Source organism: Macrotis lagotis, chromosome 5 (assembly GCF_037893015.1).
Source record: "Macrotis lagotis isolate mMagLag1 chromosome 5, bilby.v1.9.chrom.fasta, whole genome shotgun sequence".
Lineage (NCBI taxonomy): Eukaryota > Metazoa > Chordata > Mammalia > Peramelemorphia > Peramelidae > Macrotis > Macrotis lagotis.
Window position 1 is genome coordinate 87,896,747 of NC_133662.1, and position 26,890 is coordinate 87,923,636.

Sequence of the window (26,890 nt, forward strand, 5' to 3'; positions counted from 1 at the left end):
GTGTGACTCTGGGCAAGTCACTTAATCTCTGCTTGCCTCAATTTCCTCATAGGTAAAATGAGGTTAATGATAGCACCCATCTCCCAGGGTTTTATGATATTCAAATGAGATAACAATTGTCAAGTTCCTGGCAGCAAGATCTATATGAATGTTAGCCATTGTTATTATTATTGGTTGAAGACACTAAATATAGTTTCTTGGGGGGGGGGATGAAAATAGGAGGCTTAGTAGAGGATACCTTCATATACTTTTATTAAAAAGAAAAGAAAGGAGGAAGGGAGGTGAACTAGAAAAGAAAACCACACCTTGGCAGACCCTGGATATCTAGAAGTTTTGACTTCTCTCCTTTCCAGTTGGAAAGAGAAGGACTTAGGAGTGCACAGACAGCTGGCTATTTCATGGGCTTACACCTAGGGACTAAAGTATGATAAATGTAGAGGAGAGATGCAAAATGTCCATTACTGTATGTGGAAGACAAAAATTGTATGAGATAAAATGCCTGCCAAGGACATGGAGGTTATCCAATGAATGTGGTCCAGGTAGAAAATGGATTTCCTACAGATATTGTGTTGATTACATCAAACTCTAAACATTTACAGAGTATCCTCTGCAGGATTTATGATTATCTAAAAAGCATAGCCTAACAATCTATGCATGGGAAAAAGGATGAAACAATTTTATATAGATTATGACATGTTGTTTGATGGGCAATATATTGAACTGATATATTGGAACATAGACATGAAATAGGCACTAAAAACAGTTGGATCCATGAATCTGTATATCCTAAGGAAAGTCCTATCTCTCTGATTTAGACAATGGGGTATTAGTAATGGAGGAAAAAGAATCTAGCTGAGAGAAGTCATTGTCCAGTCTTTTGGTGTGGCTAACTCTTGGACTTTTGGTGATTCACAGCAGTTTAAGAATTGGCAGTGGGTTCCAGTCCCCCTAGGTCCAGCCTAGATTCTCAGTTCCTGGTCAGAGGTGCATTGTGACACAGGATTCTGATCCAGAGGAGAGAAGCACCAATGGCATATGACTGAGTTAGTTCAGGGTGACTTGTTTATACCAGTCTGGCCAGGATATTTTCCTGGGAAGTAGCAAATGTCTGGACATGTCCAGAAGTAGGGTACATATATTTTGGATTGTACAACTTAAAGAGATAGGTGATTGAGACGCATGTGAGATGTAATGATGGCAACTAAATCCCTTTTAAAGATATACAAACTGGGGGACTTGTTAAGGGAAACTGTGATTGAGTTAGTATGGACTTGCAAGGAAAGTGCAGAAATGGCCATTTGCAAGAAAAATAATTCAAGGAGCATCACTAGATATATTAAATATTCTTGGGTTTAGTCCAATGCCACAAAATCAGAGATTTATTTTGATCAATTTTGGAGCCTGGAAGACTTATCTAAAGACATTGGTATAAAAAACTTGCCAGTGGAAGGAGGTATAGCAACTTTGGAAATGTACCTATTAGTATGATGATTATATGGCTTATTTAGGAGGACCCCCTTGGAAGCAAGGATGAACAGTATTATCCATTTGTTGGAAACAGGGAAACTACATTCCTGGAAGACCAATCAGCACTAAAGGGACATTATTAGATTTGTGGAACTACTACCTATACCCATTAGTCCAAAGGGTTGGTCAGGAAGTTATCTAGATTTAAGGACCTACTACCTGAGCACAGGATGGGAATTGGGGCTATGAAACCCCAATTTACATCCTGATTAGATTCTAAACTGTAATGGAAAAATTACCAATTAGACAGGGCCTTTACTTACTGACTAAGCCATGCAAACAAATCTGTTGATTGGAGAAGGAGGTGGTAAATTGATTGAAGAAGAAGTGATAAATTGAATCTATCAAGTTAATGCCTAAAGATAGATGTCAAAAGTCAAGGAGAAAAAGACATCAGAAAGTTGACATGTGCTCCTGCACAAACTTGGAAAATAGGACTGATCCATGTCTGATAATGAGAAAGTAAAAATCCTGACAGAAGAAAAATTTATGTCAATAACAAGGGACTGAAGCAAGAAATCATTAATAAGGTGTGGAACCCCAAATCAAAGAAAAGGGGGAAATTGTGGGGTTCCACAAGAATGTGAAGGAGAATTTTAAGTTTGCATCTCAAAGACTACAAGGAAGGGTCTACCTATAATGTTGCCTATGGGCAGGCACTAAGTTAAGATAAGATTTAGCATCCATTTGATCAAAACTGCCCCACCTGTTTTTAAGTTAACCTAGACTTGACCTCCTTTGCGCATGCTCAAAGAGAACTAGCTGTTCTTGCTCATTAGTATAATGAGCAGGGCTGGGGAAATGTATAGGAACCAACCTATCAATTAGATTTGTGACCCCAGCCTATGGTTGGCATGAGGGGGCAAGAACAAAGCCTTTCAAAGTGCATAAAAGACCTTGTATTTTGGGATTTCCCCACCCCTCTTTCCCACCATGAGAGAAGTGTGCCATTTCATTAAGATATCTTAATAAAAATCATTTTACTCACTCTGGAAAAAAAAAAAGTTGGGTCCAGAATTGAATGAGGAGAAGAAAATAAACTGTGTTGCATATGGGAAAATAAAGTTATTTCAATGATCAAAAACTATTTCCTGCCATCATCCTCCTCAATTTGTTTGATTTTTCTAATCAATCCATTAATCAGCAAGGCTAAGTGCTGGGGATATAAGTAGAAAGAATGAAAAAATCTTTTGTCTTTTACCTAGACCCATCTATGTAAATAGGTAAACATTATATATAGAACATTTAATATATGGAGTGTCTTTATATTTGTTTGTGTGTCTATGAGTGTGTAAGAAGTTAGGTGTGGCATGGTGAATAGCATTCTGGGCCTCAAGTCAGGAAGATTTATCTTCCTGAGTATAATCCACTTTAGACATTTACCCTGGGCAAGTAACTTAACCCTATTTGCCTTAGTTTCCTTATCTGTAAAATGAACTGGAGAAGGAAATGGCAAACTATTCCAGTATTTTTTGCCAAGAGAAACCCGAATGGGATCCCAAAATATCAGACAATGCTGAAAAAAAATAACTGAACAGCAAATAATAGCATATAGTAATATAAATAAATATAGATAGGTACTAGAAATTTGTAGGACTTCAGAAAGTTCCCAAAAGATGGTGCTTCAGTTTCATTTTAGACCAAAAGAGAAACCCTATAATGTAGAAGTAAACAGGGAGTGCATTCCAAAGACATGAGAAAGCCAGTAGAAAGGCAGAGACACATGAGGTGAAGTGTCATTGGGATCTCAAAGGAAACCAATATTTTAAAATATAGTCTTTTTTTTTTAACGTCAAGTTCCCTAGGTTAAGGATCCCTTGCTTGTGGGTCCCTTTATACTTGAAAGTTCTCTACTAAAATAAAGTGTTTTATTTCATTAAGATGGGAGTTGCTTGAGGACAGCTATTAATTTTTTCTTCATATTATCAGAACTTAGGAGAAACCCTGTTACATGAAAAGTTAATAATAAAAACTTGAGAATTTATTGATTCCTTTTTTTCAGAGATAAAGCTTAAAATAAAAAAAAAAACCCTGGGATACAGAAACCAAACTTGAAAATGATTGGCAGTACTTTACTGTAAGTTGTGAAGATGGGAAAGGGAGAAGAATCAGGGGCTGTTTGTAGAAAGGGGGGGCAGGAAGGGTGAGGTGTATAGAAAGATGAGGAACCAAGCAAATTATGCAAATTCAGGTTTGCATTGTAAATGTATAAACTTGTTAACTTATAAAATACTGGGAAATAAGCAGTTGATTATCATAGTGACATGGGTTTCATTTATCCCTTCCAAGTAAAGATATTATTTTCTTCCCAATAATACCTACAATCTTTCAGTTTTCTTTCTTCCCTGACTAGGTCTAAGAATTTTGCATTTAATGATACTCATTGTAAAATCATCTCTACAATGCCTTTAAGCTCCTTGGTTTTGTAGATGCTATAAACTCTAATGAAGGAAATATATGTTTCACTGTGCATTATCTATTCAAATTTATTTTGTGTTACCAAGGACTTTGATCAAATTCATTCCTCTGTCCACTCCTCTACCCCATTCCACTCCCTCCCCAGAATGATGCTGTTAATTAATATGGAGCATCCATGTTAATTATTCCAAGCTGTGCCCAGAATTATTTCAGGGAGAGGCTTAAGATGAAAGAGAAAAACAAAACTTAACAGTTTGAAATACAAAATGAAAAATGAAAAACAAACACCTAAAGTCCTGAATATAAATATGTTTGAACCCCAGTGTGGGAGAGTACTCAGAATTCACATTATAAAATTATCTTCAATCCAACAATAAAACAATACAATAATCATTTATCAAACACTTTGTGTAGAGCATTGTACTTATTTCTGTTTGAAGATACTGAGAGAGATAGAAGTATTAATTTTGGGTAATGAGAAGTGCCAGTTGACTAAGACCTTAAAGATGGGTTAATGTAGAAGGGAGAAGGAGGAATGTCAATCCAGCTATTCCCATATATACAAGTAACACAAAAAGTTGTTATGACATCTCCAGTAACTTTGGACTAAATGCAAAAAGACATCATCTTATACTAAATTCTATGCTATAGATAGACTCTAATGAAGCTTAGTTACCATCAACATCTGTTTGAAGGAGGAACAGATGATACATACAGGTGTGTGATCATTTTCTTTATAACTGAATCTGTTTGCCTAAGCAATATACTTCAAAGAAATTCATTGTCCTGAGTTGTTCTAGACACAAGTAGTATTCCTATTCAGTTTAGACAGATAAATAACCATAAGCTTGTCAGCAAAATAAAGGTTCCCAGTAACTATCAGGTATGTCTATCTTTTCAACTAGCTGCAAAAGCATCATGACCATTCTAGAGAAGGTTTGAGGTAGACTGAAGAGAAAAATAATAGGAACTGGGAGGGTTGAGGAACACTGAAACAAGACTATTCAAAAGGAATAGGGTTTAGGGTGGAGAATCAATCAGTCAATTAATCACAATGATTATTAATTCCTATCTACCATCCAAAGATATAAATAAAACGATCCTAGAAAGTTGCTTTTATCTTGGGGGGGGGGAATAATATGTACTCATAAATATTTGCAAAATATGTACATGTATAGATATATAGATATTTAGATATATATTCTATATTGACATGTGCCAACCATGGGTGAACTGGAAAAGTTATGTCTCTCCTTCCTCATCCAGCTTACTTAATATGTGACAAGAATATAATAATAGGAATACAAGATATCATTTAAGACATTAAAAGTAGGTAACAGTGTCTTAATACTTAAAATGATGTGAAGCTTTGAATTTAATTAGTTTCCTATTAGCTATAGAAGATGAATCCAAAAGATAAATATGACTTTCAATACAATCAAATAATAATTAATGATGTAAGAAAAACTTTATTAAGTTCCATGTAGTATTTAGACAAATATGGTATTATAAGTTCTATAGTTTTGGACTATAATAGCATGCTTTTAAGTTTACATCCACCAGTTCAACATCTGGTAAACAAAAGTACTTAAATATCTTCTAGGAAACTAAACTGAAAAACAAGTGCACATTGCTCTCAACAGGGAAACTGAAGTGCATTTTGCCTCCTCAGATGAAGAGATTAAGTAAAGAAATCCAATTTAAGATATGTGTCCCAGAACTAGCTGGTGGTGAAAATAGGAATCTGTAAAACAGATGTTCTTTCATCCTTGGGAACATATACTTGCTTCGTTTAGAACAGACAAAACACCATGTTGTCTTTCATGTAAAAAAAAATACTTTAAGTAAATTATTTATTGAACAACTGTTTTTTTTGTCCACAAAAAAGTGAGGAAAAATAAAAAATAGAGATCAGGTTTGGAATCAAGAAGACTTGAATATAAGTCCTGCCTTTGACACTAATAATCTATGTGGTCATGGACAATTCAATAAAAATACAAATTATAGATAAATTGCTCCCCTGCTTCAATGGAGGGAGTGTCCATAGAGTATGGAACTTCCATGTGGTAGGCAACAACAGATGGAAGGAGAAAAGATTTCAATGTCTACTTATTTCTCCATATGCAAGACAGCATCATATACTGGTATTCTCAAGAGTCTGCTTGATTTCTTTCTATGTTAAATCAAAGACATAGATGTAATTAATAATAATCTGGAGTCACTTGTCATTGGCCAACTGATTTGACAGTGTCAGTCTGGTCAACAGAGTATAGAAACATTGATTTCTGTGATGTCACATTATCCTGCTTCTCTTACTTTTCTGACTGCTTCTTTTCTGTCTCCTTCAATAGCCTTTCTTGTCTCTTCCAACACCTAAAGATGGCACAGTGTACTGGCCCTGGAGTCAGGAGTACCTGAGTTCAAATCTGACCTCAGACAGTTAATAATTACCTAGCTGTGTAGCCTTGGGCAAGCCACTTAACCCCACTGCCTTGCAAAAACTTTAAAAAAAAAAGGAATACCCTTCTTTTCTCTCTTTATGCCTTTCCTTTGTCAATATCATACTCTTCAAAGCTATGAATATCACAGTGATGTGGAAAACTTTAAGATCTTTTCTAAAGTACAAAATTTCCACAAACAAAAGTTTCCATTTCCAATTGCATAATAGACAATTCCATCTGGAAATCCCTGAAGCACCGCAAAGTCATCATTTCCAAAGCACCATCAACATTTACTTTTGATTTACTCCTATGAATTCACTTACATATGCTTAAAAGTTCCTTGTTATCCACTCCTCTTTCCTGTCTCTCCCTTCCAATACACAACCAATGAACGCTGCTGATCTTGCCTTCTTCAGATCTCTCAAAGGCATTATTACATGTCTATTTACATTATCAGTAGCCATGGGTCTTCCTCACCACAAATTTGGACCTCTGCAATCACTTACTAACTGATATTCTCATCTACCCTCTGCATCCAACTCATATTTTATGTTTCTTTTAGTGAAAATTTCCTTATGTACAGCTTGATTCATTTCATTTCATTATTCAAAATATTTCATTAGCTCCTTATTATAGTATCTAATGAATGAAATCTTCAGTCCAGCATTTTAGGCATTCCAGGTCCTCTGCAAACTTGGGTGTTCAGAGAGGACTCACTTCTGACAGGAGGGCTTGCTGAGCCCTTATCTGGGCTGCTTATCCATCTTTGGTGCTTACCTTCACTCAACTCTAACCTGTGACCCCAAGAAGTTGTAGCCTACACGGTGGCCATACCCCCTGTAAAATTGTCTTGGCAGATGGGCCAAACTAGGCTGAAAGTAATAACAAGTCTCAAACCTGTCAATAAGTTAGAGGGAGATCTACCTCAAACAATTGAAGGACTTCTGGCAGAATGGACCAAATGAGAACAAACTTGTTCCAGTGGCCACAAAGGCAACTGAAACAGGCACTGTGGAGCTCTTAGAACTTGGTCAAACATCAGAGATGCCAAGGTCATCCATTGCATCCCAGGTCATCACCAGTTGTCTTGACTTTTATTTTGCCACCAAACTTCCATGACTCTGGAAGAGAAAGTAAAACTGAAGACTTTGCACAGCTTTGCCTCACTTAAGTCCAATTCACATGCAAGTCAAGGCATAATCCTGTAATGTCATTGGCCCTCTTCAAAAATGAAGGATGACTAGCAACCATGAGAATATTCAGAAATTACAATGGATATATGAACATCCCTTGAACATGTCATTTATTTTTCTACCTCTATATTTTTGCTCACATTATTCTCTGTCTAAAGTGCCTTTGCTCCCTCTCTGCCTGTTCAATCCCTGCCCATCCTTCAAAGTTGAGAGCAAATGATATCTTCTCCAAGAAACTTCTGATTTTAACTTTTTCTTCATATTAACCTTCATAACTTTTATCATACTCCATTCTCCATTATAGTTATTGGATGAATACAGCATATGTATATTTATTATATATAATACTTATAATCATGTAATTATTAAGTAATATGGTTCTGTATATAGCATATAGCTCAACTTAATTCAGAGACTTTTGTATACAAGGAATTGTAATATATCTCCTTCTAAATTAAAGTAGAAATTCTCTGGTAGTCCAGATCATCTGAATTTTAATATGGCTCTCTCAAGAGTAGGTATAGTGCTTTGCACTCAGTAGATATGTAACAATTGGAAACAGATGAATGAAAAATACAAGGCTAACCAGTAAAATTATTGGAACTGAGGAGAAAGGGCATGCTCATTGTCAAGTATATTAAGAATGAATAAATAGAATAATGCTTTTGTCTTTCATTTTTTAAGAAGTTCACAATATCAAGGAGGTGATGTCATGATAAGCACAGGAACTGGATTTGAGTAGGGGGTACTGTGTTAAGTCACCAGTCTCATGTTCTCCTCCAGAGTCATCTAGATCTAGGGATCAGCTATGAATCAGGATGACTGGAGAGGGCCCTGGATGAAAGGCAATCAGGGTTAAGTGACTTGCCCAATATCACTCAGCTAGTAAGAGTCAAATGTCTAAGACTGTATTTGAACTTCTATCCTCCTGACTCCAAAGTCAATGCTCTATCCACTATGGCACCTAGCTGCCCTAGATATACCATAACTTGATATATGACTCCACTACTGTAAAAGATTCTTGCCTATGATCTCATTCTGACTTTTTCCCTATTCTTTTCTGGTCTTGTTCTTTTTGTGATTTCAAAGAAGAAAGTCTAAATATTATGGCTTTAACTTTGCAATCTTTGTTTAGTATCTCAATTCATCAAAACTTATTTAATAACTGACTAAATGATAAGTAATAGTTCAAAGAGAAGAGGTTGCCTTGAAATAGATAGCTGCAGACATTGCTGAAACCTCAGTGATGGAGTTAAATGGTAGACAGCCTCATAGTCACTCCTGGGATTAATGATTGGACCACTCTCAATGTTTGCATAATTATTTTATAGTGAAATACTAGATTTAGGAGAGTAAGGGGGTAGTACTTAAGTATGTATGAGTTACAGATTATTAAAACAGTTGCTTTGATTCAGTTCTCCTAGGGAAACATAGGTCAAATAAAATAATTTAACTGAGATTTATAAACATCCTGGCTGTTTGCCAAGTATTGGTTGGGCAAGGCATTCAAAATCACCAGTTAAAGCAAAGGAGATGTTATATTACATCACTAATTGTCCAGCAAATGAAGCTGAAGACACTTAAAAAAACCCTCATCTTAACAATCAGTATAATATCCCCGCTAATTAGTTCATTAGTACTTTGGTAGCTCATGACCACTAGTACTACATTAAATACTGCCAGTTTGTGGTAAGCCATGACCACAAGACACTGGAATTAGATCCCATTTTCATGTTTTATTGCAATTTCCCTCAGAAACTATAACATTTATGTCCAGATTATTAAGAACACAACTTAACCTAAACCTTATAGTGTCTATTATAAATGTTTTCCTCACCAAATTCTCACATAAAGCTGGGAAAGAAAACTAAGTCAGAGGGTTGATTTCCACCTCATAAGAAACAGTATGACTCTTTTCACACCCCTGCCAAAAGCAATTATAATTGTATTTAAGTCCTAAATATACATCCCTTTGAACTGTTATCCACAAGCACTGAGAAGGAAAAAAAAATTCAAATGAATGCAATATCTATTCCTCACATTATTTCTCTTTAGATTTCTAGATTTTGGATTTAAGTTGCTTCTTCTAGCTACATAAGCATATATAACAAAATAACATTCTGAGTCTCTTAATTTGTCTTAATAGTTTCCTCATTTTAGTTATTTTTTTATTTAGTTATTTTTAAATTCAAAGATTTCAATTTTTTACATTTAAACTTTTTTATTAATCTTGTAACTCAACAGGACAATAATTTTCCTCATCTAGTTTCTCTTTCATACTCTCCATCTTTAAACTCAGGCAATCAACTTGTGGATAAATAAAGTACTTTCTAAGCCAAGCAAATTCTTAGGCTCATTTCACTTCACTAATTGGCCTCCACTTGGCACACTAACCACTAATTCCTGTCACTCATCTTGCTGTATCTCTGAAAGAATAATTGGAAATGTCCACTCCCAGCTCTTCACACACCTCTTCCATTAGCATACAGCTGCTGAAACCTTTAAAATGATGCCTTATATTTATCATTGGCCTTCCAACAAGACATTTTTATGAATCCCATTTTAAAAATGATTTACTTATATTGAAATATGTTAAATACATTCATTTTAAAAGTTACTTCTCTTTATCACTGATCAATAAGATTCTCTACATATCCTAAAAGAAGAAAGCATAAGCCAATATTTGATAAATACCTTTTTCCCCACTGAGTAGATTTAACTATTTCTTAGATTTTCCTGAAATGGGACATCAAGTATGCCCATTCTTACTGATGTAGTGTTAGACTGTCACTCTTTAAAATACTCTATCTCTCTGAAATGGGATCTGCTGGCACAGTAATTTTCCAGCTCTGCATGGTTTAAGATGGCTATTCACAAGGCGGGGCAAATAAAACATGTCCCTTTGAGTTGAACACACCTACTATTATAGTAAAATAATACCCATTCATTTCTGAGTCGGTAGACACTCAAAGAGATTGCAGACACAACACAAAAATTTCTTAACAGTAATAAGTGATCAAACATTATCTTCTTCTTGTCTGGGAAGAAAATGTATTCTTTTGAAGTTAAATGTTTTCTTTTTCCTGTTTTCTTTTTCTTCTTCATGGCTTTTTTCACCTGAATAGTAAGTTAAAATTATTTGTTATACACCTTTGTGATATTAACAGAACAGGTAAAAAAATCAATGGCAGGAGAAAAAAATCAAGAAATCAAATAATACATCTAATAAAAAAAAGATACAAAGCAGAGAATAGCAAAGGATAGCAGGTGTCTGCTGTGCATGATGTAAATATTTAACCTGTTTGCCATTTGTACTGCTAAATAATGTTCTTTTAGGTCTGCTCAAATGATGGTTTCCTCCAGAGTAGAAAGGTGTCTATTCTGTCTTTTATTTGTGATATCACTACTGATATATTATCAATAAGGTTTGTGTTTGAACTGTTTTTCCAATACTATCTATTGCACTTATTGTCTATCTTTCCATTCTTATTCCTCTCTCTCCTTCATATACTTTCCATTTTAGTCAAACAGGAATCTCAGAAACTGTTCCCTATGTGCCTTTGCAGAATTTGGGGACGTACCTCAGGATCTAAAAATATACTACTTCCTCACAACCCTAATAATCTGTTACTTCCTTCAAGCATAGCTCAGGTGCCATAGCCTACCTTTCCTAAGTGACTAAGTGATCTCTCTCTCTCTCTCTCTCTCTCTCTCTCTCTCTCTCTCTCTCTCTCTCTCTCTCTCCCCCACCCACCCACCCTTTCTCATTCGATTGGGGACCTAAAGTTCTGAAAAAAAGGGGAGGTAAATCTGGACACACAAATATCTAACCATACAACATCCAAAACCATGTGATCACTCAGTGTTTTTTTATTAAATTATTGTTATTATAGTTGTGAACAAAAGTCCAAGTCTCTAGATGACTTTAACTAATGGGTCCCTGAACAATAGGAGTAAATTAGATTTGAGGCTAGATAGCTCAATTTCGTAGAATTTAGACCTAGAAGGGATTTTAAAGATTATTTGATCAAATGCCTATTGTGTTTTGTTTTTACAGATGAGGATACTGAACCACAGAGCAATTGAAAGTGAACAGCTTCTAGGTCATACAGATTAAAAGTGAATAAATCATTAGGAAAAAAAGTAGAAAGATTTATTCAACTTAATAGGTAATGAAGAACAATTTTTAATCTATCACAAAAATTATATTAATGCAAAGGTACTTGGTTTTTGAAGATATGTAGTAGTGGAATTTGGTAATGATCAGCATTTAATAATTTGACTTTCAAAATAACCATAGAAAGGAAAGAAATAAATAAGATGAAAATTCTCATCTAAGTATTAAATAAGTCACTACAGTTCCTAGTGGCCAAGGTTTTGAAACCATGAAGGTTTCAAACCACTCGTTATCAGGGGTTTAAGCAAAATCCCAAATGGTTACATTTTTAGAGCATCACTTCTGTTCCCACTAAGAAGAGTCCAGTTACTTCCTTTTCCTTGTTAAAATCACAGGCTGGTTCTCTCTCTTCTATCTTCTGCAATAATCAAGCAATTAATCAAACCCGGAGGATAGTTAGTGAGTCCCTTTTATTTGCCTGTGTCTAGAGTATAATTATAGAGCTTCCCTATCCTGTTATTTTTCTCTTGCCCTATGTACTCACATATGTGCAGGGACATTGACTGTCCTCATGAAGAAGCTGGCACAAGTTTATGGCAGTCTTCCAGAATGTTTTATTTCCTTCCAGATTCCCTTCCATCTCTGTTCTCCTGCTTGCGACACCATTAGACTTTTCCCCCCTTATTTGCTTTATTTCTCTTTCTGATTAAACCTTGTCTTAGTCTCTCCTGAGGCCACATTAGAGGTGAGTTAGAGTTAAAGGAAGGGAGGGATGGGAAACAGACTGATTATGGCAGCTGTTGGCCATTTTCCCCTCTGTTTAATTGACCTTCCCAGTGGGGTGTTATTCACATGTCCTGTACAAAAATCTAAGAGCCTCTAAAACATGGTGAGAATCTGAAGAAGAAAAAGAGTAAAGCAAACTTGCATATTCAGTCTGTCTCTATAGGCAAGAGTACATAATTCAAAATTATCCAGTCACTTTCATCAATCAAGTCAATCAAAATTTGACTGAACTGACCACATGTTATAGGATCATGGAGATACAATGTGTTCATCTAGACAAATTTCCCACACAAAAACCAACCCCTTAATAAATTTGAAAAAGAATTAAATCAGAGGACAAAATGGAGAAATAATATATCAAAAAGGATATGTAAGCAAAGACATCTAGCCTCAAATCTAAATCTGCATTTGATTCCATATAAGAGCAAAAGTAGAATTTTTTAATACTTTGAACCAGAATAGAGGAACAGCAGAGGATGGAAGTCAGAAGAATTACCCGGTGTGTTCCATTTAGTTCCCTGGGAAAAATCCTCAACCAACTCCACTTCCAAATTACAGCTCTGGTTCTTTTTTTTTTTTTTTTTTGATGCTTCCAAATTTTTAAACCAGTTCATTCCTGAATCATATAAAAACATTTCTTATATCATGGACTATTTTGGCAGTCTGATGAAGCCTAAAGATCTTTTATCAGAATAATATTTAAGGGGCAGCTAGTGCAGTGGATAGAGCACTGGCCCTGGAGTCAGGTGATACCTCAGATACTTAATCATTGCCTAGCTGTGTGAACTTGGGTCACTTAACCCCATTGCCATTAAAAAATTTTTTTTAAAAGAATAATATTTAAATGCATAAAATGTAATATATAAGATGATGGAGGAAACCAATTATATTGAAATAGTTATTCTATTTTTTAAAATCTTCACAGACCTGAAAACTTTCCATAGAACCCAGGTTAAGATTGCATGTATACCAGGTTAAGAAATCCTTCCCTAAGGAAATCCCCATTATCACATACTGACAAGTGTTCCTCTACTCTCTACTTGAAGACTTCTAAGGGTGGTGGACCTACCAGCTCTTAAAGGGGACACACCAACTCTAATGTAGACTAGTTTATTTTTCCACTGCTGCTTCTGCCCTCTAGGGTCAAATAGAACAAGTTCAATCCCTCATCTACAAGACACCCCTTCAATCAATCAATAAATATTTATTAAGTACCTATTAAACACCTAACAAGCACTGTGCTAAGCACTGAGAATACAAAAAGATTCAAACACAAGACACTATCATTTTCCTTCCTGCCACGACTAATTTATTCAACTAATTCTTATCTGACTTGGACTCAAAGATCTTCCCCAATCTATCTGTCCTCCTCTGGACTCTTTCCAGCTTAGTAGTTTCACTTCTAAATGGTAGAGCCCAGAACTGATCACTCTAGATGAGATCTGATAAGGGCAGGATAGAGATCAAAGCCATGCCTCTCTCTCCATGCAGTCTGATATCACATTGGCCATTTTCCCTGCCACACATCAAGTTTTCAGTCCACTAAAAGCTCCAAATATTTTTCTCAGAACAAAGTTTCTTTAAGTATGCCTACCTCAGTTTGTATTTGTAAAAACTGATTTCTTGTACCCAAGGAGTGAGACTTTACATTTATTCTATTTGAATTTTAGCTTATTAGATTTAACCCAAAGCTCTAGTCTGGCAAAAACCTTTTGGATTCCGATTCTGTTATTCATGTGTCAGCTAGTCTTTCAAGATTGATGTCATCTACAGATTTGTTAAGAATGACACCTATATCTTTACCCAAGTAATTTTTAAAATTTTAACACAGTTGAGACTTTCTGCCTTATTGAAATTGAAGTTATTTTTTGAGTTCGACCTTTCAACTAGCTCTAAATTCCTCCACTCATAATAATGACTGGTCTTCTCAATGTCTCCATCTTCAACCCAAGAATACAATAAGAAATTTTCTTTAAAATTTTGCAAAAATCTGGGCAAATTCAAGTTCAACTGGGTTTTCATCCTTTCTTTTATATATATATAATCTAAAACTATAAATAAGAGCTTTTTTCAGAAAATTATCTCTACCATTCTCTCAATATAACTATCCAGTTCACAGAGAGAATGATAGAGAGAATTTTCTGACAATTGCTAACATAAGAAAAAATCAAGGATCAAATCAAACAAACCACAATCTAATTAATACAAAGACTCAAACAGCATAACCACTTAGTAAACTACTTTTTCAGAAGTCAAAAATGACGATTTTTACAATGCTCCAGTGATAATTGTGGTAATCACATTTTGAATAGGTATCAGCATATTTGGAGAAGAGAGTCATTCTTTGAACTTTAGTTCAATTTTTTAAAAGTGATAATCATTTATTATACAGTCATGGAGCCAATTCTCTTTTTAAAAAATTTAAAATTAATAGGGGAAACAAAAGAATAAATCACTGCTTGCTATGTCGAGTATGGGTTTTAAATAATTGCTGACTGTATCTTCTACATTTCCTTATTTTAGCAGAGTTTTACTAGAACATAGGGCCATTAAATATAACAATTTGGACCATGTTCAGAGAGATCAAAACCCAAAGCTAACAAAACCTGTTTTTTGAAATGTGTCACAAATATAGCCAGTATCAGCCCTTAGAATTATCTCTTAATTAGTAAATATTGAAGTTGTAAAGATCTTGGTGAATTTGGGTAGGGACAAAGGTTAAAACTACTAGAAAACAATTACAGTAAGATCTTAATAATATCAAGTTTTCTGAATCTTCCTCATAACTACTTAGATTTATGTCCCAATTAAATCTTATGCCTATGGAATGGAATTGAGAATTAATTAACCCACTTAGGTAATGGACCCATTTGCATAGAGTCATCAGAATAGTAAGGGAATAGTGTGGTGTATTTGAAGTCAGTAGATCTGATCTTTAATCCTAGCTTTACCAGTTTCAGCCTTTGTGATTTGGGGCAAGTTATTTCCCCTTTTTTGTGCCTCACTTTTTTTTCCATTTGTAAAATAATTGAATTGATCTAAGTGGGCTTTAAATTCCCTTCCAACTCTGTCTGATTCTTTGATTCTATGAACTACCTTCTCATTTTCAATTGTTCACAATTGTATTTGCTAAACACATACACAGATAAATCTTCACTTTAGTCACCAGACTGATCAGCTTTAATGTCAATACATTTTCAAAAGAATCATATAAAAACCCAACAAATAAGCAAAAAAGTTCAAGTTGTTTTGGATAGATTTGCAGAAATAGGATTATTGAAAAAGGGATACCAACCCAGAAATAAAAATTCACATGAGTAAGACGCTGAAACCTTTGTAATCCCATGAAAAATGACAGGGTAATCTCAAAACAAAACTTGATATGAAAAGGAAGAAGTTAATATTGTATCTGGAGAACAAGATAGCATTTGGAAAGTACTTATTAAAAGAATTATTTTATTTTTTAAAAATACAAATTTGTTTTCAATCTCTTAACTCATAAAATAGACTTCCAGGGAAGATTTCAGAAAAAAAATTATTTTTGCAAATTTTTTCCTGAACACTTGCTTTCTATCTAGGTCTTCCAGGTTTTACTATGGTGTCCATTGCTTTGAGTCTATCAGTAATCTGAGTGACCTTCTACTAAGCTGTTAACTTTAGCACCACTAATCAGCGGAATGACAACTAATATGGAATGGTTAGAGTTTTGCCTCAGGTACTGACATGGTGACATGCCTCCTCTTTGTTAAGATCTGAAGATCTTTGTCCCTGTACCAGTGCAGTTTTCCCCATGAGGATCTGGAGAAAGCAAACACAGAAAATGGAGAGGAAAAAAAATGGTCTCATTATAGTCTATAGAGAATAGGGAAAGAAGAAAGGTTCCCTATTTTCCTGTAGTAATTATATCTAATTGGGCTAGCCTCTGTGTCCCTTACTATGCCATCCCCTCATATACTGCCCTGTGTACTGCTTCTACTTTACCCATCTTCACAATTGTTTTGCCTTGAATGATATAAGACAAAACAAAAAAATTCCTATTTAACTTTCTGCTAAACAATTAATACCAAAATTAAATATATATATATATATATATATATATATATATATATATATATATATATAAAATAGAGGTCACATATATTATATCTGTAATATGAATATTTCATGTGATATAGAGATAGAGAGAGATAGAGAGACAGAGACAGACAGAGATGATAGAGATAGATAGAGATAGAGATAGAGATAGAGATAGAGATATAGAGATAGAGATAGAGATAGATAGAGATAGAGATGGATCTCAATATAAAGTGTCAGTTCTGTCAGGCATTTCTTCAAGAATTTTAGGGAAGTTTTTAGAACTTCTTGTTTGGAGTTGAAAGTATCTGCTATTATACTGAAGTCTTTTCTTTTTTTTCCTTTATTTTTTCTTTTTTAATGTATTTATTTTTATTTATTATTTTTCTTTTATTCTTTTCTTTTTTTAATACACTGAAGTAATTAAGTCCTGAATTTGTCCTAAATCTGAATAGAAGTTTCAGATTTCCCAAAAAACAAACTCTTTATTAAATTGTCATCAAAAACAATAATCAGAAGTATATAGGATACAATATATGAATTTCCAAGGAAAGTTTCAAACATGAGACCTACATGTTCAATTAAGTGCTCAGCTATCTTTTATCATACTTGAAATATAATATAGGAAAAGATAATCAATTAGTCATATGGTGAGACTTTGGGAGTCTCTTTAGTTTGATCTCTTTAGGTTACAAGGAAAAGAAAGGAGGAAGTTCTATGACAAATTTATGGCAGGACATATACTGATCTAATCATCCATAATGGACAAATGTGCATTTATTTTAACTTGTGTTGTTAGATGGGAAAATCAAAACTTTGAATTACATCCAAATGGATACATAAACAATTGAACAAAACTATTCTGAAGTCATAGCTGCTCTAATCTGCTATAATCAAGGGTCTTTTTTGGTATAGGCACTGCTTGGTGACAAATTAAACTTTTAATTATATGATTTATTTACTCCTAGAGTTAAGAGGGTACTGATATCTTAATTATCTATGAATACTTCAATATTTTATGAGTATTTAAAAGGTAGAATATTATAATCCTATGATTATAATTCTTGAAAATGGGGCAGACATGGGTCCTATGATTAGATTGAGTTTTTGTTTTGTCATTTCTAACAGGGAAGACTTCAAGTTTGTTTCTTTAAATGGAATGAAAAATTCCTTTTTTTGGTCCTTATTTTTAGGATTCTAATTAATTTTCCATATAGTCTCAAGTAAAGCAAATTCAAAGGACTCTAGGAGAAGTACCTCTTTATAATCCAAGCTTATTCTATGTGTAGGCATATTTCTATGGCATATGCTTAAGGTTTTTGTTGAAAGTTATATTCTCAGGGGTGGCTAGGTGGCACAGTGGATAGAGTACCAGCCCTGAAGTCAATAGTACCTGAGTTCAAATCCGACCTCAGACATTTAATAATTACCTGACTTTGTGGCCTTAGGCAAGCCACTTAAGCCCATTTGCCTTGCAAAAACCCTAAAAAAAAAAGAAAGTTATATTCTCAATTTATATCTCTTTTTTAGAGAATAGTATTTTCTTTGTTGAACTTGATAGTTCCTTGAAAGTCCATATGTTTCTTAGATCCTAAGAAATATTCTTTAAGGAAGTCATTTTTGCTCTATTACATGATAAGGAAAAATCCACCACAATATGCTAAGTACTTATTCAAGATCTGGAGACATGGAAAAGAATCTTTTCCCAGAGCAGGGTTCTTAAAATTGGAACATGTAGCCAAGGGACTTTTTTTTTTTAATTTTAGGTTTTTGCAAGGCAATGGAGTTAAGTGGCTTGCCCAAGGCCATACAGCTAGGTAATTATTAAGTGTCTGAGACCGGATTTGAACCCAGGTACTCCTGACTCCAAGGCCGGTGCTTTATGCACTACGCCACCTAGCAGCCCCTCAAGGGACTTTTTTAAAACTGTCTTTCCAGCATAATCCAGACACTATCATTGTGATCTTGGACAAATCATTCAACTTTAATTAATTCAATATAAAATAAGAGGATTAATATGTCACTATTAGAAGTTAAGGTGGCACATTACATAGAGCACCAGACTTGGAATGAAGAAGACTTATTTTAGTGAATTCAAATCTGCTCTAAAATTCTTAGTTTTGTGGCCCTAGTAAAGTTATTTAACCTTAATTACTTCAGGATTACCTCATCTGTAAAATGAGTTGGAAACAGAAATGGCAAGCAACTACAATATCTTTGCTAAGAAAATCCCAAAAGGACACATGGTCACAACTGAATTGACAAGACAACCAAACCTTAAAGAGTTAAAGGAATGTGTCTAGGTCTATATCTAGAAGAAATTATAAAAAAATTAGAAAAGTTGTAAATGTTCCAAAATATTCATAGCAGCTCTTCTTCTCAACAGTCCAGAGAGCTAGAATAATTGTATTTGACTGGTTGTGGACTATATTATCCTCAACCAGAGGAAGAAAAACAAAACACACAGGGAAAAAAACAACCTTTGAGAATCTGATGATCACTTTATAAAAATTATCTCTTTCCCTTAATCCTAATCCCCCATAGTGAAAATGACTAATCTGTAAACATTATCAAAAATATGTATGTACAATGCTAATCTATTTGTCACTGAGGGAAGGGGGGTTGGGAAGGGAGAGTGGAAGGAAATTTTGCAACTTAAAAATATACATGTGCATATGGATGAAAAAATTAATGAATGACTTAAATAAATAAATAAATGACTTAAAGGAATGTGTCATGTTATTATATACTCATCTTTGTCAAAGTAGTTTAAAATAAAACTGTCTCATAACAGCTATTATTCTTTACATTTAATTATTTTGTACTTTTTCACAGATGAAATAATTTTCATTTATTTTGATAAAAGTATTGAAATATAAGATTATCTTCTGTACATTTACTGACAGTTTTCATAGGAAAACTTCCAGTAGCAGACAAAATTACAGAAAATACATTCTCCTTATCCTGTTTTCCTGTGAATTTGTTCTATTTGGTCGGGTCTCTATACTTGAATCTTGGATTTTATGCTATGATAGCAACATCTATCAAAAACATTGCTCTTAAACTTAATGAATCAATATTTTGTCTAGGTGATTTTGAAACAGAGTTCATTCTATAATAATGGTCTGGTTCCATTATAGCTTATTTGTCATATTTTCCAGGACATATTGTGGTTTAATTTGTAGGAACGATATTATCTGTCTGTAAGCTTCTAAGGTAAAGCCACTAGTTTGTGCCTTGCTGGATATTCAAGCAGGTGCTAAATTTTCACAACCTACTGTAATGTAATATATTATGCTATTTTTATCATTTCCTTGCACAAACTCATTCATCACTAAATCTGGACTCTTAAAGAACTTTCTGCAGGATCTGATGACATTACCCCAATTCTTAAACACTATAGCAATTCCCACCTTTTCTACAAGTGTCCATAACATCAATTTGTTCTGTATTTCTTCAGTTCATTGTTGTCCACTTGTCTCCAGATCAATCAATCAAGTTGTTGTTTTTTTCATTAAATACTAACGGCTAGGAATCCAAAGAAAAAAGTAAAATCGTTCCCCCATACAAGTGCCCATCCTTCACATTACATTCTAATGGGGAAAATAGCATGCCACACATGGAAAAACTTTTGATTCTATTTTTTCTTAGTCATTCTATTGACTCTATCAGATGGTAGAGCTTTTAATAATGCAATATTTCATGAGCATTACCAGTTTTTAATTACTTTTTGTGAAGTAGTCTGATTTTTTAAGAATAATAAAATAAAATAAAATAAATTTTGAAGATTTAAAACCTAATTTTTATCAGTTCTGAGAATATCAATTCTTTTCCTAATTTGTTTTAGTCAAATGTTCATCTGTTTATGGCTGCCTTAGGGTGATAGGTCCAAAGTTTTGCTAATAGTGTATAGGTGTATTAAGACACATTCCAAAACTGTTATGGTCCATTTTAAAGTTCTGAAAGTACTCATTAAGCATGTCATTATGCAGGTCATAACAGCTTAAAGAGTATTCTTATTCAGCTTTGATTTCATAATACCAGGAAGTCTTTAAAAGTATTTAGCCTTTCTTTGATTTCTCTATAATTGATCTGTCCTGCCTGCAGGGAGATCAAGTTATTTGTAGGTATTACCTTCATCCATTGGTTCAGTGTGACTTTCAATTTCATCTCCAAGCTTCTAGTTTCTATCCTATCTCAATTTATGTTAAATATTTGTTGAAATGACATGTATTATATCAATGGAAAAAGAATCCATCATATGAAGGAGCTATTTAATTTGAGTTGTTTTTGTTTTGTTTCAGACGTTGTTTTATGCTTGTTTTTGCTTTTTGATACATTAATATAGAGTTTTGTCATCCATATTCATCCTGTAGTTAATAAGCTGTTTTGGTTCAAAACCTTCTTTAATTTGAAAGCTACATTTCATTCTCTTTTGGGAAAGATGATAATAGTTTTATGTATAAGCAAAACTATAATGTTCCTAAAACTTTGGCCCTAAAAAACAATGCTACTTTTTTGGTGAACATTTTTAGATTATATTATGTTGGTGATGTGTTAAAAATACAGAAGAGTTTTTTTTGTTATTTTTATTTTTATGTGGATATTATTACATTTGGGTCTATTTTACATGTTTGTAGTATCTAAATAGGTACATGACTATAGAACTGAATCTAAGGATTTGTAATCATCAACAATGGCAAAATATATTTTGGCATTTTCAGAAAGCTTATTCAATAACCACCAAGTTAACAATTTGTTTCTTAATGTCCAAGGAACTTTAAAGCACATTAAAAAAAATTCCTGTCAATAAATTGTTGTTCTATTTTATGTATATATATATATATATATATATATATATATATATATACACATGTTTGTGCATAAATTACATATAAGCATATGACATTTCTATAGTAAATATAATTTATATTTCTATATTACATGTTTTATTATCTATATTGTCAGCATATATATGCATACACATATATATGTTATTTGTGCAAACTAAATATTTTGTCTCAAGTGCATGAGAATATAATTGGTCTGTGTTTAGAGCATTATTGGTTTTCTAATTTCTTTCTAATTTCCAAATTCTTATTAATTTCATAAAAAATAAAAGATATCAACTGCTAAAGAAAAAAAAAGAATGTCAAGCCTACCTCCAAGAAGTTACTAAAAATCACTTACTAATAATCCATGCACCTGTAGGAAGTATTTATAAAAATAATTATTCATTTTATCTGGCCCTATAGATTTCCATCTTACAGAGAAGTTAAAGACTGGTCATCTTCTTTGATAAAATTACTTTTTCATTCCCTTTATTAATGGAGCCCAAGCTTTCTGTTTCTTGATAAACTCAATTTTAATTTTTGTTGTTAGTCTCCTTCAAAATAGATAGATAGATAGATAAATAGATAGATAGATAGATAGATAGATAGATAGATAGTTATGACCAAAACTTGTCCATATCTTTCTTCTTCAGGGTTCTGCCTTGCCCCTATTTTTTTGGTTTCTCAAGATTCAATAGTAAAATTTATTTTACTGCTACCATTAATATCTCAAAAGAATGATTTTATTAGGTATAGAGGTAAGGATTAGAACTAGATTTTTTTGGTATGGAGCATACTGGAGAGAGGAAGCTTTTGGGCCTAATGAAATAACCTGTAATTTATAATCTCAGACAGTCACCTAGAACAATAAGGAGTCAATTGACTTTGCAGGGATCATATTCATTGTGTTTCAGGTACAGGAATTTAACCCAGATCTTCCTGGATTCCAAGTCTCTTTTTCTATCTACTATGCCATGCTTCTTCATCATCATTATTACTAATGTTGAGGCCTTGTCTACTTATATGTTGTTGCCTTTAATTCTAGACATTATTCTTAGCCTTAGTTACCTAAGTATATTCTTTTTCTCAAATCTCTGAAAAGAAGAAAAGAATTGTCTTTGATCCTCTAAAGCCAAATTGATAAAAGTTCTTCCATAGTATGATATATCATGCTCTCTAGCCCTCAAAGTTTATCCTTGATACAATGCTATGATGCTGGTCAGTCATTTCAGTCTTGTTAGTCTCTTTGTGACCCCATTTGGGGTTTTCTTGGCAAAAATACTAGAGTAGTTTTCCATTCCCTTCTCCAAATAATTTTCAGATGACTTGCCCAGGTCATAGAACCAGTAAGTGTCTGAGGTTGAATTTGAACTCCAGTATACCTGACACCAGGCATTTTATCCACTGAACCACGTAGCTGCCTCTTTGATACAATTCAACCACTAGTTATAGAACTAGTTTACCTTTACTTCCCTCCTGTAGTCAATTATTTTTCAAGATTTTTTTCATTTTGACTTTTCCAATGTCAGCAAGATACTAGATTTCTTTGTTATATAAGGGAACCAATCCCATTTTAAATCATTTTAAAGAAACTTTGAACACTTTATGATATAACCTTCATTAATTTGTAAGCTCCCTGTGGGCAGGAGCTATCTTTCTATCTTTTTTTTTTTGGAAACCCTAATGTTTAGCAAAATGTCTGACACATTTTAGGCATTCAATAAATTAGTTAATTATAAATTGAATTTTAAAAATAGATCCAGGAGAGGTGAGGATGTGAGAATACTGAAAAGGTAGGGTGGGTCAGATTATGAAGAACTTTGAATGCTAAAAAGACAGTTTCATTTTTGATTCTGCCAGCTATACAGAGCTAATGGAATTTTTTTTGTGAAGGGTATAGTGAGAATACCTGGTGCTCTTTTCTACCCAGGTGGTATGATCTGTATGAATTTAACAAATGACTTAACTTGTCAGGGCTTTCATGTATTCCTATATGCAAAATGAAAGAGCTAGATTATGGTAAATTATCTTTAAGAACTATTCTAGCTTTAAATCAAATGTTAATAAGGAAACTTGATTTACATAATTTAACATTTACAAAATTGAATAAAAAATGGGACTCATGAATTATCTGAAGTCCAAGACTTAACGAATTTTTGGCTAGCTATTTTCTATTTTGGTCAGGGTACTTTCTGTTATTACAATATAGATAAGCAGTTTTTAAATATTTGACTAAAAAAAGTAGAAAAAGGTTCTAAAAATCAAAAATAAAAGGAAAGGATAAAGACAAAAAGTAAGAAAAAATATATAATACCAACTCAATCATTTTTAAAAAACCTTCCCCCAGTGATCTCTCTTTTGTTATTAATCTTTTTTAGTTTGCCAATAGACCTGTTTCCATGCCAAGAATTTTTCACTTCCTCTAAATGTTTCTCACTTTCAGTCCTCACTCCTAAATTTGGGGACATTCACTTCAGGTCAATGAGCAAAGTTGCACAGTAAATAGAGAGTCAGACCTGGAATTAGGAAGATCTGAATTCAGATATGGCCTTAGATACTTAATCCTCCTGCCTCGTGTCTCAGTTTCATCATCAGTAAAATGATAATAATAATAATAGCACTAATCCCTGTAGGTTATTGCCAAGATCAAATAAAAGAATAATTATAAAGAGTTTAGGACAATATCTGGCATATTATATAAAAGTCAGTATTATGACTGCTCCAGTCATCTAATTAGCTAATATTTCTATAGAATATAAGCTCCTTGAGGCAAGAGATGATTTTAAATTTTTGCTTATTTTTATTCCCTATGCTCAACTCATTGCCTAGAATATAGTGCTGACTAATTACATAAACAGTGAGTGACCTTTTGTATCACTTTTTTAAATCGGTTTTTGTTTCTATAAGTGTGGGAGAAGATAAACTACTGAAAATGAATAACAATAATGGTTTATATTTATACAATGCTAAGGTTTACTAACAACAATATTATACAAATGTAAAAACACCATCTTTTGCCTCTCTGCCTTTACAATGTCAACCCATTTTCAGGTCCTAAAGCACCCATACTTGGAATGTACTACTTTCTCCCTCCCACTTCTAAGAAAACCCAGTTTCTTTCAATATTCAGATTCAATGTCAAAACCTCTTCTGAACTATTTTTTTGCAGCGTTCCAAGGTCACACAGCTAGATAATTATTAAGTGTCTGAGGGCATATTTGAACTTAGGTCCTCCTGACTCCAGGGTTAGTGAGCTCTCCACTGCACCATCTAGCTACCACATCAGCACCTCTTCTAAAGCTTTTCTAAATTCTCCACCTATAAGTGTAATCTCCTTCCTAAAATTACATTTCTTTTCTTTTCCCCCTTCTTTCTTTCCTTCTTTTCTTCCTTCCTTCCTATCTCCTTTTCTTTCTTCCTTTCTTCCAATTCATTCAGCTATTTATCTATTTATCTTTCTATCCATCCTTCTTGAGAGCAAGAACTGTTAATTTTTTTGCTTTGTATTCTGAGTGCCTAGCAGGATATCTTTGCACAGGAGATCTTGAATATATGTTTTGTTTAATTGGTTTGAATACAAAGCACTTCCCTACTACATGTTGAAGTACTAAAAAGCTAATGTTTTATTTTTTTCTCCCATTTTGAATGCTCTCTCAGATCATGAGAACTCCATTTACTACTTGGTTCTCTTTATCTTTAAAAAGTGGGAGACATGGGCGGCTAGGTGGCACATTGGACAAAGCACCGGCCTTGGAGTCAGGAATACCTGGGTTCAAATCTGGTCTCAGACACTTAATAATTACCTAGCTGTGTGTCTCAGACACTTAATAATTACCTAGCTGTGTGGCCTTGGGCAAGCCACTTAACCCTATTTGCCTTGCAAAAAAAAAAAAGTGGGAGACACAATATGTGTCAATACAAAAGGTCTGGTGCACATTCTATTAAATTCAATTAAATATTTTTAAATTAAAATTTTTACTATAGCTAGGATAATTCTATGTAATTGGTATGTTTGTCTATTGACACAATGTGAAAGTAATCCAAAAATAGAAAGAATATAATTTTAAAGACCATTATACTTAATGAATATATTATAAAGAAGACAAATATGATTTTATGTTCATTGAACAATGTCATTATAGTCTTTCTTGCACATGGAATCCAGATCCATTAAATGTCGGGGATCAACAAAATAATAGAAAATGGCAAAAAATCAATGCTAAACTCATAAACCCATAACTACATGCACCATGCCATATATAGAAATTCACTTAATAGTTCCTTTAATTCAAATTACTTAAGCACATTTCCTAAGAATGAAGTGAAGGGGAAATGATTTTCAATTCAACAAATATGGCTTTGAGGGAAAATTTAGAGAGCAATTTCAAGGAAATTATAAAGCAGAGGTATTCTACCCCATGAAATGGAACTTTAGAAGGGATGAGATAAGTGCAATAAGTCTTCAGATCTTATCTAGATAGATTTACAACTGGAAGGTATCTGAAAGATAATTGAATCCAATCTCCTTATGTTTTAGAAGAGGAAACTGAGGCACAGTGAGTTGAAATAACTTTGTTATTTTTGACATAACTACTAAATTTCATCAATGAGCCTTAAATCTGGGTCTTTCTAACTCCAAAATTTTATCTTTCTTTTGAAGGAATGATAATATGTTTAAGAAAAAGGGAAGTGAAAAAGTAACCTATTTCATTCAACTGAACAAGTGTTTGAATCACTTATTTGTTATATATAAAACTTTTGCTAGGGGTCGGGGATTTGGTGAAAGAGCTATAAATTAATAAGATATAGTTTCTCCCTTAAGGATTTAGAATCAAAAGACCTGAGTTCAAATCCCAGATCTGCCATTCATTAATTGGATAAGTATCTTGAGAAATCTAGGACTCAAAATCTTTCTCTGCAAATGGAAGACACTGAATTGGATCATTCCTAAGGTACCTTCTAATGCTAAATACTATGATCTTATGCATTATAGTTTTTTAAATAAATGTCATTAGAAAGGGATGCATAAAATATTGAGTGAAATTAGAGTGAGTTCTAGGGTTAAATTTCCATAAGAATTCATAAAAAAATATCATTTTGCTTGCTTCATTCATTGCAGACAACCTACATGACTCTGAAGAACAATTTACAATGCTATATTCAGCAGCCATAACAAATAAAATCCACCAAAACTTTGGGTCTCATCCAATCTTGCCACAGTGGTTTAGACATCATTCATGTAAATGTCAGACAGAGCAGCCAGCATGCACAGCCAACAGACCATCAATATGCTTCTGTGTTTCCCAAAATAAAAGTGAAGTTCAGATATATATATCAAGAATAATCTTAAATAGTTTAGAAATTCCTAAGTATCAATGATATCTGTGAGAATTTTATTGCAACTGTCCAAGACTGACTATGAAAAAAGATACACAGAAGAAAAATTGCTCCCTAGTTCTAGTTCATCATTTTGGCTCCAAAATAATATGGGTGTCTATTTTC